The sequence below is a fragment of the Pteropus alecto genome, unplaced genomic scaffold, assembly GCF_000325575.1.
Source record: "Pteropus alecto unplaced genomic scaffold, ASM32557v1 scaffold21, whole genome shotgun sequence".
Classification (NCBI taxonomy): Eukaryota; Metazoa; Chordata; class Mammalia; order Chiroptera; family Pteropodidae; genus Pteropus; species Pteropus alecto.
In genome coordinates this window covers 23,726,337-23,742,890 of record NW_006436282.1, presented here as the reverse complement: position 1 = coordinate 23,742,890, position 16,554 = coordinate 23,726,337, and the positions used below count along the sequence as shown (strand labels likewise).

The 16,554-nt window shown below is 37.6% G+C and overlaps 1 protein-coding gene and 1 pseudogene across 8 annotated transcripts in view; one reads left to right on the top strand and one right to left on the bottom strand.

Annotated features, from left to right (window-relative positions):
• Positions 1-16,554, bottom strand: part of BBS9 (Bardet-Biedl syndrome 9) — a 417,354-nt gene that overhangs the window by 188,187 nt on the left and 212,613 nt on the right. The gene's annotated exons all lie outside the window — the stretch shown is intronic.
• On the top strand, positions 7,197-7,315 carry LOC112479771 (annotated as a pseudogene).

The window sequence follows — 16,554 nt, the reverse complement described above, 5'->3', positions numbered from 1 at the left end:
GGTTATAACTATGCACAATTGTTCTTGTAACTAATTTTATAGTTTCCGTCTTTTCTTCCTATGACACAATCAGTTGTTACCACTGATGCTATAATGTCTTCCTATAATAACCCTCTTACTTCATAACTTATTAATTTATTCCACTGTGGCTTTTGAAACACATGAAACATTAAGAACATATTATTTTTAGTAATAATAAATACCATTTACTGAGCACTTAGTACGCTCCATGCATTATATTCAGAGTTTTGTGTCCACTATGTCACTTAATCCCCAAACAACCTCATAAGGGTGAGAGCATCCGCACTAGAGAAGGAGAACACCGAAGCATCAGTAGGCTGGGTAACTGTGCCCAGGTCAGACAGCAGTTACGGCAAAGTGAAGGTGGACCAGGCTCTCCTCTGAATAAAGTGCAAGGGCTTTGTGAACATTATTTTGATTGTTCAAAGGGCTGTGGTTCTTAGTGAGGGAGAAGAAGAGCTGAGCTTCAGAAAGACAGTGTTACTGTGCAGATGGAAACTTGGAAATAAACTCAATTCCATAAACTAGTGTTTAAGAAAGCACGACTTCTATTATTGGCCAAACATGATACAATTTGTTTTCTTAACTCCTGTGGTAAAAAGGAGACGGGCATAACGAATTCAATTTGTCGGGCTGCTTACTTTTATTTCTAGATTACGTATGGAGAAACATGTCCTGAAAAATATCTTCGCACTCTGACACAAACACGTGCTACGTTCTCTGATGGAACAAAATCTTATTTAAACTGTAGGAATTTTTCAAAAATAGTACATTTCTCAAAAATAGTAAAACTTGAGGCCATTCTCAGCCCTCCATGCTGGCATCCCATCATTGAGACCTCTCTCCACCCAGCCCCCAACGCCTCTCCCAGGATATAGGCCCCAGAACTAATCCAGCTACTCTACTGGGTGACTCAGGTATTTATTACAGAGAAATTCCACGTTTTAGAAGGCCAGTCTGCCCATATATTGGACACTATCTGTAGCCGGCACTGTTTTGTTAGCGATCTATTTGCTGAGGGTGGTAATTCATGTTCACGCTCCTTGACTGCTGACCTTACAGAAGCCCCAGGGAACAAACAGTGCATCATGGTTCTCCCCAAAGCCATCTTTCAGGGCTGACACCACTTTCTAAAGTAGTGGCAAAGCCCAGTTCTACATGCAACGACTACAAAAGACCTTGAATACAAAGAGTCAAGATACAGGATTTTTTGTATCTTTTCTCCCTCCTCTCCTTCCCTCATGCATCTAATGAATATTCATTGGAAGGCAGTGCAACTCTGGATCCAGACTACTGGTATCCTACTCGGCCAGGTGAGATATGTGACCTGCGGCTAATTACTTAAATCCTCTAGACTTGAATTTATCTCCAAAATGGGGGTAATAATACTACCAACCCCACTGTTCTACGGAAGGAAATGAGTTAATATACATAAGGCACTTCAAAGGGACTGATGTAAATTAAATGTTCACTAAATGGTGCTCTTTGCCAAGCTCTGTGTCAGATACAGGGAAGCAGCAGTGAACGAGACCGACGCGGGTCCTGCCCCACAGGCTCTTAGGCTCGCGGATTTGGCACCAGTTCTGATACCGTATGATCAGACTGTCTTAGGTCCCTACTCTTTAGAAGAAATTACTCTATTCACTGTTTGTTTTCTGTTTACAATAATCATCATTATCATATAAAATCATTTCAACTTTACTGAGTACTTGCTACATGCTCAGGCTTTGGGCCAAATGCCTTACAAGTATTACTTCATTTAATCCTTACAACAGTATCATGAGATATGTACTATCATCCTCATCATCTAGCGCAGGAAACTGGGGAACATTTAGTAGCTCCCAGTATTCAAATCCAGGTCTGTCATATTCTAGAGCCACTGTTCTGAACCTCTAACCCATCCTGCCCTGTCGACCGCGATGAGAGACTACACACAGAGTCCCTGAAGTGGAAAATGGCCAAGAAAAAGGGAATGCATCCAGAAAAATGGACCACATCTCAATCTGAAAGACCAACTCCAGCCCAAGAGAATGTGTGTAGGACACCAGAAAGGCTATAGAACAAAGGAGGGAGAGAGGCCTGAGCTGGGGACGTATCTGGAGGTCTGAGCAAAGCTGAGGTAAGGGCATTTGGGGGCCAAAGGATAGTCTGGCACTAGCACACACACCCATCAGGGCAAGTCCCTGTTTTCCCATGTGATGGGCAACACTGCAGCTATCAGGGCCAACAGAGGCCAGAAATCTGGCAGCCAGGAATCAGAGGGATGGAACATCGAAGAAGGCACGAGGCCTTCCACTTCCAGCTCGCTGGCCAGAACCGTGGAACGCGTCCGCTCTACGCTGAAAGGGAGCCTAGAAAATGGAGTTGTTTTTTTTTTTTAACTAGGTACCAATTAAACTATGTCCACCCCCTCCTTTACCCAAATAAAACTGGAGCTCTACTAATAAGAAAAGGGATGCTAGATACCACGCAAACAGCCTGAAATCCCTGAACAACGTATATCCGCCTTTACTTCTTCATTAAAATCAGCTATGATTATTTAAATTTTTTTAGAAACTCCCCAAAATAATGTATTTACTGTACTTGGAGCAAAAGCTATCCAAAGTCAGCACTGATTTAAAAATCACAGTTCTCTAGTAGACACATGACCCAATAGCAGCCATCTCAGATCACCAACCTAATCGTTCCACAGACATCAAGAAAATATTGAACAGATCAACGGTAAATTTCTGTAAAACAACAACAAATAGATCCAGGAGCAAATTAAGGAACATACTTATGGGGAAAGTCGTTTTGGAAACATAACCAACCTAATAAGCATCCAAAACAAATCTAAATTATCTATATGCAAACTTTTTTAATGTTAGAACAATACTCAAAGTCAATTCAAGTCATGACTACTGAAAATGAAGATTTTTATTTATTATTAGAATTTAATGTATAAAGTATTGCAAATGCTAATTGCAGTTAGATTCGTCCTCTGAAATACCGTGTCTGACAGGACTACCTGCCCTGGAAGTCCGTTTCTTTGCGAGGTGTCCGCTGCGACTGCCTGCCTGCAGCTTCAGTAATTAACTGCGAATCCCAGGCCTCTGGTTCCAGTGCCAGTCTGTGGCCATCTGGCCTGGCAGTGACAGGAGAGGACTGCCAGCGGCCATGAAGTGGGATACTCTGCTCGGCCTCCTCTGCCCGTCTTTAGCAATCTCTGTTTTTCTGGTTCTTCCTCCAGAATAATGTGTAAGAAACACAATCCTAAAATTACTTGCATGGTCTTTGGACGGATGCTTCTTTGGTTCGATCTGAAACTCTGATACTGTGACATGCTCCTTTGTTTATCTCCTATGCTCATTGTTTCTTACCGCCCATGTTTGGCCTCTCTTATTTTTCCCTCCCTAAACTAGTAAGCGATCTTCTCTCGATAGCAAGGCTTGCCACCTCTGGCCTAGTGTAGGGTGAAATGAGCCTCACAGTCAGCAGACTAAATCTGTTCTCCACATGTTCAGGCCCTGTCCAGATGCCAGCTGGACGCCCTCTGATACGCTCAACACCAGATCCTATCTGGGGACCAGTGCACTTCTCAGCAGGGGAACGGGAAGGCAAGCGATCCAAGTTTCCTTGCTGGCGCTGCTCCCCACTCACCCCAGTAACACAGGAGGAAGCGGCTGATGCTGAAAACTGTGCTATCGTCTTTTTGATGGAATAAAAGAAATACATACGGACAATGAAGACAGCAGAAACCGAGACACTCTCTCATTTAATCGTTTGCTGCTTTTTCTTGACCAAACACTTGGTTTCTAAGAAAACCCAGCTGTTTCTCAAATATGATCATGGTCCTGAACAAGTATCCGATCGATACCTAACATTTGCCTGGTTTCAGATATGATGACAGTTATTATACTTAACACTGTAAAGGAATTTTGAGGTCTTTCAAGATAATAGCTTTAACATTTAATTTTATTATTAACATTAATCATATTAATAACTAATTAGTTAATACCTAAATATTAATTTAACATTTAATATCAAGATATTAACCAATTCTGTGGACTCAAAATTGGACCCTGATATTACATATAGGAACATAGGAACTTTTGGTTCATGTAAGTTATTCTCTTTGCTTACAATACTGCACACAGAATAACTTTTAGGGCCTCTGTTATTCACGTACGAAGTATTTCAATTTTTTTTTAATTTAATTTAATTTAATTTTTTATGTTGACATTGGTTAACGAAATCCAATAAGCTTTATCTGTGCACTTAAACAGCAAGGCATATATATATATTTACACTGTGTGTTCACCTCCCATAGTTAGATTTCTTTCTGTCACCACATATTTGACCCCCTTTGCCCCGTCAAAGTATTGCAACTCTGTCTCTATGATAAAAGTTGTTGCTTTGTTGTTGCTGCTGTTTTAATCTCAAACAACCATACGCTGGTAGTGCCCCCTCTCACGTCAAATAAATTTAAATTTGAGGTTTTAGGTCTTAATATGTTATTTGAAAGAATAATAATGCAATTATGCATTACCTGCTTCACAAATATATTAATACCATTTAGATAAGTGAAAATAGTTTCAACAAAGTGATGAGCAATTTAATAAACAAAGAATATTCCAATGATAACAGCATAAATTTTTTACGTCCCAGCTTCTCAATCAGATCACAAAGGTCTTATGACAAAATTTAACTTTATACACCAACATGCAAGTAATTTACTGAGTAGATACTATGGAATACCAGCAGTTTTGATAAAAACGCAATACATGTGTTTCTACAAAATTGCCCATTCTGCGAAAACGCTTACTGAAAATAACAGTGCTGATGGCAGGGGGCGGGGAGGGATTATGGGAAGACCACTCAAAACATGCAATTCTGTAATCAGAGCACTAACGGAAATAGTAACAGTTCTCATAGAAAGGCCAGCACAGTTCAACCTCCACTGGCATTTGCATCTAGAAACATGTCCGTCAGTGCTTTCCGCCCCTGAAGTCCAGGCTCATCCTCCCCCTACAGGGAGGGGTCCTTACATGGATTCATTTCCAACAGAGAACAGACTCATCGAAATTCAAAATCTGACCTGGGCTCTGACCTAGCATGCAGCCTTGCTCCTCCTCTTCCTCTCCCTCCTCCACTCACTTCTCTCCAACATGCACACGATTTCTTTAAACACAGAGCAAGACGCAATGTACACTCTCGGCTTCCCCCAGGTAACTAAATACTGTGGAAAATCCAACAGTTCTTGAAGCAACTAAACCAGCCACTACTTGCCCTAAAGTAAGAGTCTTCCGCAAGATTTTCAACTTATATCTTAACGTCTTCATGTACTGATAAGGCTTTATCTTTAGTTGTAAGAAATCTTAAAGTATAGTGAAGGAGAATAGACTGTACTGGGCATTGACTCTTCACCAGGGACAGAGCCCAAAGCATGAACGAGAATTCTCGTAATAAAAAAGAGTTGGCTTGACCTCCCATCATGCGATGTTCTCGGCTCTTACTTAAGATCACTAAGTCTCAACCCTGGCATAAATCCAACACGTTAATACACGTGTTCTTGGAGCCAAGACATCTGTGTGTTATCATGACATGGAAGTTACAAAGGAGTGTTTATATCTCACTTTAGTTTAATGTGAACATTTAGCTGTTGCAATCAGCTTGCTATAATGACTAGTCCTTACTTAAAGGATTTATTATATTTCCAATTAAAGTCCTTAGCAGTGTACAAGAAATTTATATGACCCGATTAAACTGCTCACTACTGCAACTCCAGAAGTATTATGAAGATAAGACGATATGTAAACATGTTGAAAAATAGGAGAAACTTTAAATAATCTATAGCATAAGAAATAACTATCATATTAGACTACTTTCGACTAACTTATTTTTATCTCCTTGAATAATAGTTATTGTTCTCCAAAACTGACAATTAAAAAAAAAAAAAACAGTCTTAGGGCAGAAGAGAATGATCCTCCTGCTGGTAGAACTTATCAAGGTACAGACTGGTTTGGATGGGGGGAGGTACCTCCCCAAACCCCCATCCAAAGCCAGCGACAGTGGTGGCCATCTCTGTTTGGTGGTCCTAGTGAAATGCAGATGTGCAAGGTCATATCCTGACCCACTACACTGCACCAGGGAATCACCCTTCAAAAGGAAAGGGTGAAATTCTGGCCAGCGTTGCCTTAGGGGGGAAAGAAGAGGACAGTAATTATCTTTCAAACCTGAGGAGGTAATGGGAAAGGTCATTTCAGAGGTCAGAGGACCAATTCAAACAGCTCATCAATTCAAACACCTTCTCTAATTTTTTAAATGCTTCTACTAGTGGTGAGCACAGTTTGAACTCTTTGTTTTGGTAACTCATAAACATCTGCTGATTTCTTTTCTCAGGTATTCACTTCCTTGCCCTAAACTTGTCTCAAGTAATGACACTTTGAAAAAGTTATAATCCATGTTCACATAGGGCCTGGTGTCATATGTACCCAATTTTGGCTTGATTATACATCAATACTTGCTAACGAAACTATAAAAAGTGGCTCCAATATCCTTACAGGTCAAATTGGAGAATTAAGTTATTTTCAGTATTTTTTTAAATGATGGAACATGCGTTTTTATGTATAATATGGCTTCCGAAGTATAGTAAAATGTTAAGTCTCTTTGTAGCAATAAAGATTATTTTACATTAATCAGAAACTTTTATATGTAGATTCTATGTGGTATTAATAAAAATATGTTCTATAATGATATAATGTCCTTGTAGACAAACAACATTTAAAGCATGTAGTCCACAGAAAAGGATAATGTTCACAATCCCGGAGTGACAGTGAGGGGCATGGAAGACAGGTTATCTGATTTTAAGAGAATCCCTGTGACAAAACTAGTCCTTCATTAGCCAAGCTTCAGAAGATGCAGGGATGAAATTTTCCATATTTCCTTTTATGAACTAGCAGACATAATGACCAGCAAGTCTCTTTTCCTATCTCCATTTTTTTTCAAACCCAAATCAAGGAATTCTAGTGAACAGATACAGACTAAAAGGTTTGGTTGTTAAGGCATGTGGCTTAAGACAAAGTCGATTTTATCAAAATCAGTCTCCAATTCATAAATTCTTAATAATATTGCCAGTCCAACCACAAAAGTCATAATTTTTCACACACACACACACACACACAAATGATTAGATGGTCTACGGCCATGCCACCCTGAACAAGCTCGATCCCATGTGATCTCAGAAGCTAAGCAGGGTCGGGCTTGGTTAGTACTTGGATGGGAGACCACCTAGGAAGACGAGGTGCTGTAGGCATAAAAAATAAAATAAATAATAAGGGATTATAAGTTGACATGGTCTTTGCAATCTGTGAGGTCAACCAAGGGTTGCCTTGCCTAAAAAAAAATGAGTAGATGATCTACCCACACATAAGGTGCGACAGTAGAATAATGAGACCAATTCCATTAGCTAGTCGTAAAAATCAATTTCATTAACTTTTCACACGTGACATGTAAGATGCCAAAAATGCTTTATGTTTCCAACAGACTTTCACAGTTTCAAAACTATTTCTTAGGAATATTTTTTCTCCCTATACTTACAAAGTGTGAAGATTGGACAAGGACAAATCCAGGCGAAAGTAGCTTATAACTCTGACCAGGGTTAACTGTGAGGAACAATAATCCTTAAATTTGGTGTATTTAAAGTGGAGCTTCCCTTCATTCCTATTGATTTGCGAGGTGCTAATTACCTTTTCCTTCCCAACCAAAAGACAGTAATACTTTTTCGGATAAAAATGGACCTGCTTCCATTTTAATCAATTGTAATCCCTCAGTTTGTATTTTAAAAACTTTCTAAAATTATCAATTTTCACTCCAATTCCACCACAAATATAATAATTTGGTGAACCGTCTCCAAAGTACTTTAAATACACGCCACTGATATTTTCCTGAGAACATTTACATTTAAAAAGTTCATACTTGTATTCTACGTATAGCTTACATACCACAAACCACACTGCTCTTTTTCTATGCTTTATATTACAGCTTGAATTATGCAAACTGTTGTTATCTTAATCTCTTTCCTGTTCTTTGACAAACATAATACAATAATTAGTATCAAGAGCTTTTAGACCAAGAGTTCATGGATTCGATTCAACTGTCAAACTGACTAACTATGGAAATTTCTTAGAAGTCTATGCCAGGGATGGTTGAAAACATTCCTATAATTGATGGGCAATTTTTAGGGGTTGAATTGAGGTAACCTATAAAAGGAATTCCTTTAACACATCTTAAACTTTTTAGCTCTACGAAAGGTAGACTGAAGTCCTCATAATGGATTCTTAGGAAACAAAACAAATCAAAAGGTAATGACATGAAACGAAAGTCATCACAGGGCACGTTAGTTGCAATTAAAAGGGATGATAACCATGTGGATACCAACCTCCTGGTATAACAGAGATATTAGAGATATAAATGCAAAAATAAGTGTGCTCAAGCTTCAGAATACTCAAAATCTCAAAAAGAGCATGCTAAAGAAATACACATACATTACGTAGTAGTAATCCAAAATATCATTAAGTGACTAATTATTGTATTACGTTTCCACAAACTGTTACTGGGATTCTCATTTTATGAATAGATACATTAAAGCATTGCTACTCCCTCATAAATTATTTGAAAATTAATCTGCCATCCCACCTTAGTTTGCGCCCTGCTCCCTACAGGCTCTTGCACACACAGGTTTCCAGGATTCAAAGGACCTTTCTCTTCTTTCCAGCAACCTCCAGTTCATCCTCTTCTCGAAGCCCTGCTTGAGAACCCACTACGCAGGGGGCGCTCCTGGATTCACTCCGCTTCAGCCTATTTTGATAATTTTTTCTCTTTGTTTTCCATCACAATTAGATGTTCTATTTATACTAGGATAACATGTATCCACTTGATTATTGCTTTCTTACCTAGTCATTTTTCCATTTAAACATTTTTCTGCTTTTACTATTTGTTGAAGCATGATTATATGCAGAAAATGCACAAATTTAAGTATTCAATTCAGTGAGTTTGAACAAACATACGCTCAAGACATACACCATTTCCATCAACCTAGAACTAGAAAGTTCTCTCACTCTCTTTCCCCCTCCCTCCTACGGATCATGTCCACTTATTAAATTATGAGTTATATCACTGTCGTATTCAGATATATCATTCCAAAGGTCCTTGAATGCTGCTAATGTGTTTTTATTATTCGGATTTCATCTATGTCTCTGGCTCTTATAAAGAGAAGTCTGCTTTTCGATCTACTGGTCTAACATATAGCCTATTTGAACAAAAGATGTACTAACATGAAAGGTAACACTTCTCGATTAGGCAACACGGGTAACCTGTGTTAAAAAGAATGCCCCCTAGCTATAATTTATCTGTAGACCAAAAATCCACCCTTTCTTTACCAAACGAAGGTTACTAGGAAAATAGGGATGAAAGTTACTCTATGTCGAGCTACGAGCACAGTGGCATCATGTATTGATGAAGCCAAAAAGGCCAGAAAAATATTAGACATCATTAAGAAAAATATTGATGACACTAATATCTCATATTTGTATGGTACTGCATAATTTACAATGCATTTTACAATAAATTAAACTACACAACTCTATGAGACATTTTATTATTTCCATCCTTCAAAATATGACCTATGGGTCAGAGATACTAAGAGTCTTTTCCAAGGTTACCTAGCTAGAAAACTGACAGTCCTAAACTCCAAAGCATTTTGCACGATGCCACCAGAAAACATTTTCTGACTTGGTATCAGATTTCCCCCGGTGTACCGTGTACTGCTCCAGATAAGCACGTCATGGAAAACCTAGCCACTAAGGCTGACTTCATCTACTCGGCCCATCTCACGGCCAGTTTCTTGTGCCCTGAGATAGATATCACAAAAGATTAAAGAGGAAGGTGCTCCTTTAAGAAGTGTTAACCTTATGGAGACAGGAATGTTTCAGTCTGGAATAGTGAAAAGTGGGAAAGAAAACATGGAAATCTATAAAATCATGGGTGGCACAGAAAAGAGCATTTTTGCCAAATTTCATACTGTAAAAGGACATTCTTTGATACTCAGATAAATCCATCTGATAAGAGCAGAACACAGAGCTCGCACAGGCAGCTGCTCAAAAATCAAAACGCTGCTCCGGAGCACTGCGAGAGAAAGTTCTCGCAAACACACAAATGTACCCAAAGAGAGGAGTACAAAAATGTGAACAACACAGCCGCGTGGCAGCAGTAACAGAAGGTGAAACTGCCCCCAGCTGGCGCAGGGAAGGAAAGTGGGGCCACACCTAGCATGTCCCTCAGACCTGAGCTGGTCCCAGGCTTTAGGGCTGGTGGACCATAAAGCCAGCTCAACAGTACAGGTACCTGGCTGTTTGTATATCAGCTCAAAGCCAGAAAGCTGTTTTCGTTCTTGGTTGCCCACCTACCAAAGCACCGGTAGAGCACTCAAAATCCTGTGAGCACATACCAAATGCTATGAACTAAGGTCATCAGAGCCTTTTTCAGGAGCTGTAGTCATCATAACACAATGAACTGACTATCTCAACTGCAGTAGAGAATAGCAGTGCATAAGAAAATGTACCTGCTTTGGGAAATGAATATCCTCCTATAGGATCTGAGCCCTGATCATCCTCTAGGCTCACCTCTAAGCACCTTCCTGTGTTCTCATTCCATCTACACCCCAGTCTCAGAACTGCAGAAATAACAAACTGCATATAGGTCCCTGAACACAAAATGCTATTTCGTAACCCTGTGCCCTTCTACACACTGTACTTTTCAACACCAGCTTAAAGGTCACCTGTTCCAGAGACCTCTCCCTGACCTTCCCTCAGAGAATTCATTCTCCACTGCGTTTTTTCATCCTTTCCTTTTAGTATGAAGTAGGTAAAACACACAAGGTGGTATAGAAAACAAAAGAGCGAACACCCAGCATTTATTAGTCTTACGTTGTCCCATATTTGTGAGATTTTAAGAAATTAAACATTTTAGATAGAGCCAAAGCCCCTCTGGGCCTTGCTGCTATCACATTACCCTTTCTCTTCCCCTGGAGGTCACCAGTACCCTGCACAGCATGGCCGTAGACCTTTACTACACATGCATCCCTAATATGTATGATTGTTCTGCATGTTGTTAAACTGTAACATCACACCATTCTTCTGCATTCTTTGTCAACATTGTATTTTTGGGATAGTTTTAAACGTTGACATATGTAGCCCTAGTTACTTCATTTTAAGTGCTCTCCAAATATTGTACCAATTTGTATTCCTACTAGTACTGTACAGGAAGTTCTCATGGCTCCATATACTTGCCAACACTTCATCCTACCAGATTTTTTAAATTTTTTCGGTTTGATATGTGTGAAATGGAGTTTCACTGTGGCTTTAATTTACATTTCTTTCATTACTGCCAAGGCTAAGCATATTTTTAAATGTTTTTTGGCTACCTATATTTTCTCTTTTGGAGTTTTCTTCACATTGCTCCTTTTTCTACTAGGTTCGTTTTCCTTATTTATATGAAGTTCTTTACATTTTCATTTGTTGGTGGAATGAATCCAAAACATTGTCTTAATTTTGTGTATAGTTTCCTTTGCTGTATGAAACTTTTATATTTTAATGTAGTCAAATTTATCAATCTTTTAAGAACTGGCTGTGCTTTTCGGAGCTTCTTTAGGAAATCCTTCCCAACCCTGAGGTTATAAAAATGTTTCTCTCTTCTCTTGTAAAAAGCCTTACTCTTAACATGAAAGAGGGTAATACCAAGAACAAGTTCCAGTTAATCCTAACTCAATTTACCTCCACAAAAATGATGTTCAATTAGGTGTTTTCTAATTACCCCTCTAGACAAGGATTAAATGTTTCAGATGGCCTGAAGCAGGGACAAGACTGTAATGACCAGAAAAGAATTCCAGAAGGCTGCTCCAATCAACACTCAAAAGCTGTTCCTTATCTAATTCCTGATATTTTGAATCACCTGTTAAAATTTCCTCACTCACCTTCAAATATCGCCACCAAAATATTGTTAAATAAATCATGTCACAGTAACAAGTCAGAAGAAAATGATCTTGGACTACTAATGGTTTAGAACTTGAGTGCTTTATATAGTGTTCCACGTTTAAGTCATTTCATGACAATTTGGAAAACATTTATCTGGCATTTATTAACAACGGGGACACTAACTAACTGTTAGAGATATCACTGAAGAAGACAGGCCCCATCCCCTTAAATAGATCACAGCCTTATTAACGAATCAAATGTGTAATCGAATGATTGCAATGCAATGTCAGAAATGTTATAATCAATATTATAATGTTATAATCAAGGTGGATCTAAAAAGCTGTGATGGCAAATTGGGAGTTAACAGTGGATCAAGACTTGAATAGATCTTAAATCATTTCAGTGGATCTAATGCCTTTGGTTTAGACTTTAAAAACCAAACGTTTTTATTCATCATTTCTAGTATGAGAGTTTATGAGATTATAAGTTATGTAATTACAAGTGCCAATTATATAATCCTTAAGAAACTAACCCTCTGAGCAATAATAATCTGCAGTTAGATGTTAGATGATTCCAAGTTGGTTCTCTGGTCCAAGGATTATTACACCAGTCATTAATAGTAACAAAAGGAAATTTTTAATCAATTGCCATGTTTCTTCAAATACACTATTTTATATATGCAAAAACATGATCTAAGTTCACATCAATAGCAATAGCAGTGGCCATATTTTTTTGTTATGGAGTTCCCACATTTCTTGGACTCAGGAAAGGGTTAAGTAGCAGGAAGACAGTAAGTGATGGCAAACCAACAATTCTTGCTTAAATCAGGTAGCTCCAAATTGTAGTGGCTCCAGCTTCACTGAAGTTAGGAGGCTGACTCATCTTGAAATTGTACTTGTACAGTACTTTCCATAAAAGACTAAAAATATGTTACCTCTCTCTATACCAAAGAAACAGGGAAGGCTGAAGGCCATAGAAGGCCTAAGGCCCCCTCTCCTAAGTGAAGACTTGGGGCTACGTCTGGCCCTAAATAATACCTTGATAACTTTCACAGTACCCTTGCTTCTATGTGATGAACAGCCAAACCATATCGATTATTCTGAGCACTTAAGTTTTCACACATCAGAAACAGAAGGGACCAAAAATACAGTGTAACAAAAGAACAGACTAAATTCCTCTTGGAACCAATTTAATGACTTTTATGGAAAATATGACTCCATAATGAACATGTACTGCTGTTTTGTGAATAACATATTTACGATTATGATTCCTGCAAATTAGGCAAACTGGTTCCAACAGCTGCAAACACGGGACTTTGTCAAAATACTAAGCTTGAAATTAATTCAGTATCTATTGATGCATCTGTGTTGCAGAGGAAGGACCAAGACATTTTGAAGGTATTACTTTTCTGAGTGCTGCATAATGCATGCTTAATGGTTTGGTTCCTTTCAACAAAGTCCTTGGTCTAACCCTAACCTTCCATTTATTCTACATATAAGGACAAGAAAGGAACATGGATCTTCTATGAATGGGGCATTTCACTCATTACTCTCTTAAATATTTTAGGTAACATCATCCTTCATTAACAGATGAGAAAACCTAGGCTTAGAAAGTATTAAGAACTTGACAAAGGTCATAGAGCCAGTACATGTTACAGACAAAATTTTTAAATGACTCCAAGTATCTTGATAATCCCAGTGCTTCCTTCCCTTCGCCAGCCATGAGAAATCTACCAATTCAGGACTTGTAGAGAGATGTTCAGGTAGAAAGAGCACCTAAAGTGACCTTCCCCAAACGCAGTATTTATGTTATGCCCAAGTTTTAGGGTTACTTTATAATGCAACAAAAAACAGCACTTTCCCCAGCTTAGACAGAATAGAAATCATGATTCATTTCACATAGTCTTTATAGAGGATAAGAGATTTACTAATATTCCTTAAAATGTCTCGTGAGAGAAGGCTAAAAATAAAAAGTAACAGAGTCACAACACTCTAATTAAAAGATTTCCCTGGAACTTAGAATTTTCTGCATATTTTATAAGGTCAAAGCCACAATGCTACTTTAAATTCATGTCTCATGTCATGACCATCACTGTACATTTTAGACTCCATTATCTTAAGATCCAACGAGGAAATGAACAGGTATGCTGTTTCATTTGTAACCTGGTTTGATTAGACTACCTAGATTTTCTACTAATTTTAACATATTTATAAGTAAAAAACTATGTCACTAAATGGTTCTACGAACTAGATTAAAACACAGGTAAAACAACAGAATCTCAGTTATCATTCATGAAGCAGTGAACGGCAGCTCTCCTCCTTCCACAGCGGACCAGCAGAACTGCTGGTACCTGACAGCTCAGATCTACACCACATTTCTGTTCATGCACTTGGCTACAGGACCTAGCAATTTAAGTCCAGAAAATTACATGCTAGGATAAGACGGCCCGCCAAAATGCCAGGCAGTTTTTAGGAAGCCATCCATCGACTCATTTTAATTAGGTCCTAATTTGTCTATTTTAATGTATGTATTTCTGAAAAGACATAGATATACAATCTTACATCAAAAATGACTACAGCAACATAAGTTAAAACAGAAAGATTGTAATTTTTTGACAAAACAGGAGACAGTGGTTCAGTGTCTTTGGAAAATTGTTTGGCAATATGCATGAAGAGCTTTATAAATGTTTGAATTCTTTGGCCCAATAATTTCACTTCTAGAAATCTATCCTAAGGAAATAATCAGAGATATGATCAGCGATATATGAACAAAGATATGTATTACTATTGACAAAAATAAAACCATGGCGAAATATAAATATTTAATAATGAAGACTGTTGGAAAAAGATAAACAATGAACTATTATAAATACATCAAAAATCACGTTTCCCAAAATATTATTACAGATAATGCTAAAGAAAACTTATATTCAAAACTGTATATACAATATGAATATGACTTTTTTAAAATAAATTTTTTTTTAAAGTCTATAAGACAAAGCATTGATCAACATGCGACTAGGTGGATGAAATTATAGATGATTTAGTTTTCCTCCTTATACATTTCCAAATGTCCCAAAGTTGCTACAATGATTATTTGTAAACTAAAAAATTATTTGAGAGGTTACATTTAAATCAGCTTCAAATTAGCTTCTTATATCATTCCAATTTGCAGCAGCAAAACAAAAAGATCTACTGTCCAAAAGAAGTCTCTTCTATGAATGTGAAACAAATGCAAAACAGGACAAGCTGATCCAAAGGGCTCTTGACATAATCATATCTCTTTAGACTGAATACTAATGCTCATAGCACTAATGGAATGAAACCAGAATGGCATGAATAATACATTACTTGTACCAATCAATGTTACAATGTTACAAGCTGATGGAAAATAAATACTTAGAGTAAAAACAGAGGAAGAAATCTCAAATGCAAGGACAGTACAGCTATCCATCTAATATCTCTACTGGATAGAGTGTGGGAGAATTGTTGCAGCTCTGCCAAAAGAATGCAAAAATCGCTAACAACTGTTGCTTTCTCATTGCCAAACTGTGTTCTACCAACGGCGTATCAGAGAAAGACATTACACAGATAACTGTCATTGAAGGTAAATTATTGATTCATATACATGTATTTTCACATAACTATGTATAACCATCAACAAAAGACTTGCCATGATGCTAGGAAATGCAAAATGGCAAAATCTCGATTGTCTCTGCAATTAGTATAAATTATATGCCACATATTGAAACAAGAGAAGAGAGATAAAACATATATAAAAATGAACGGTAGCACACACTATCCATATTCCTAAGTCAAGCATCTTCTATAGCATGTAACACTGGAGGATTCAGTTTTCGGTCTCTAGTTAAAGTAACTAGGTGATTGATGAAACATGCCTCAAGGAATACATTAGCTCTCTTTTGTTCACATCTATGTCAGTTCCTTTTCAATTGAGGATCTAAATTTTAGAATAGATCAGTGCTTTGAGAGAGAGGAGGAAAGAGGATATAGGGAAATGACTCCTGATTTTAAAAACTCTAGAAACTCTTAAGACATGTTGTTCCTCATACAATACAAATGGAGAAAAATACCTTAAAAAAAAAGAAAAGCATGTTTATCATAAAAACTTGATTAGAGATGTTTATAACTCTGCTATAAGCCTAATAAAAATAATATAATTTTTATTTCAAATCATCCTCATTATGAACAATAAAATACACAAATCTGATCTCCCAAGAGCATTTTCTGCTAAATTTTTCTTGTAAAACATGAAGGAAAAGAAACGAAGCTGTCTTCACAGTTTAACACTTTGGTATAATGGTCCAAAAGAACACCTTGAATTTATTATTAGCTAGTTTTCCAAGGAATCCTTTAGATTTACCATAAAAGTAACAGAAGACATGAAATCATGTCATAATTACACAGCAAAATAGGTTTTTGAGAATAATTTAAGAAAAAATTCCTGACACAAGTGTTGCACAAACTGGAATGAGTTTCTTGGGGGCACTTTTTTTTTTTTT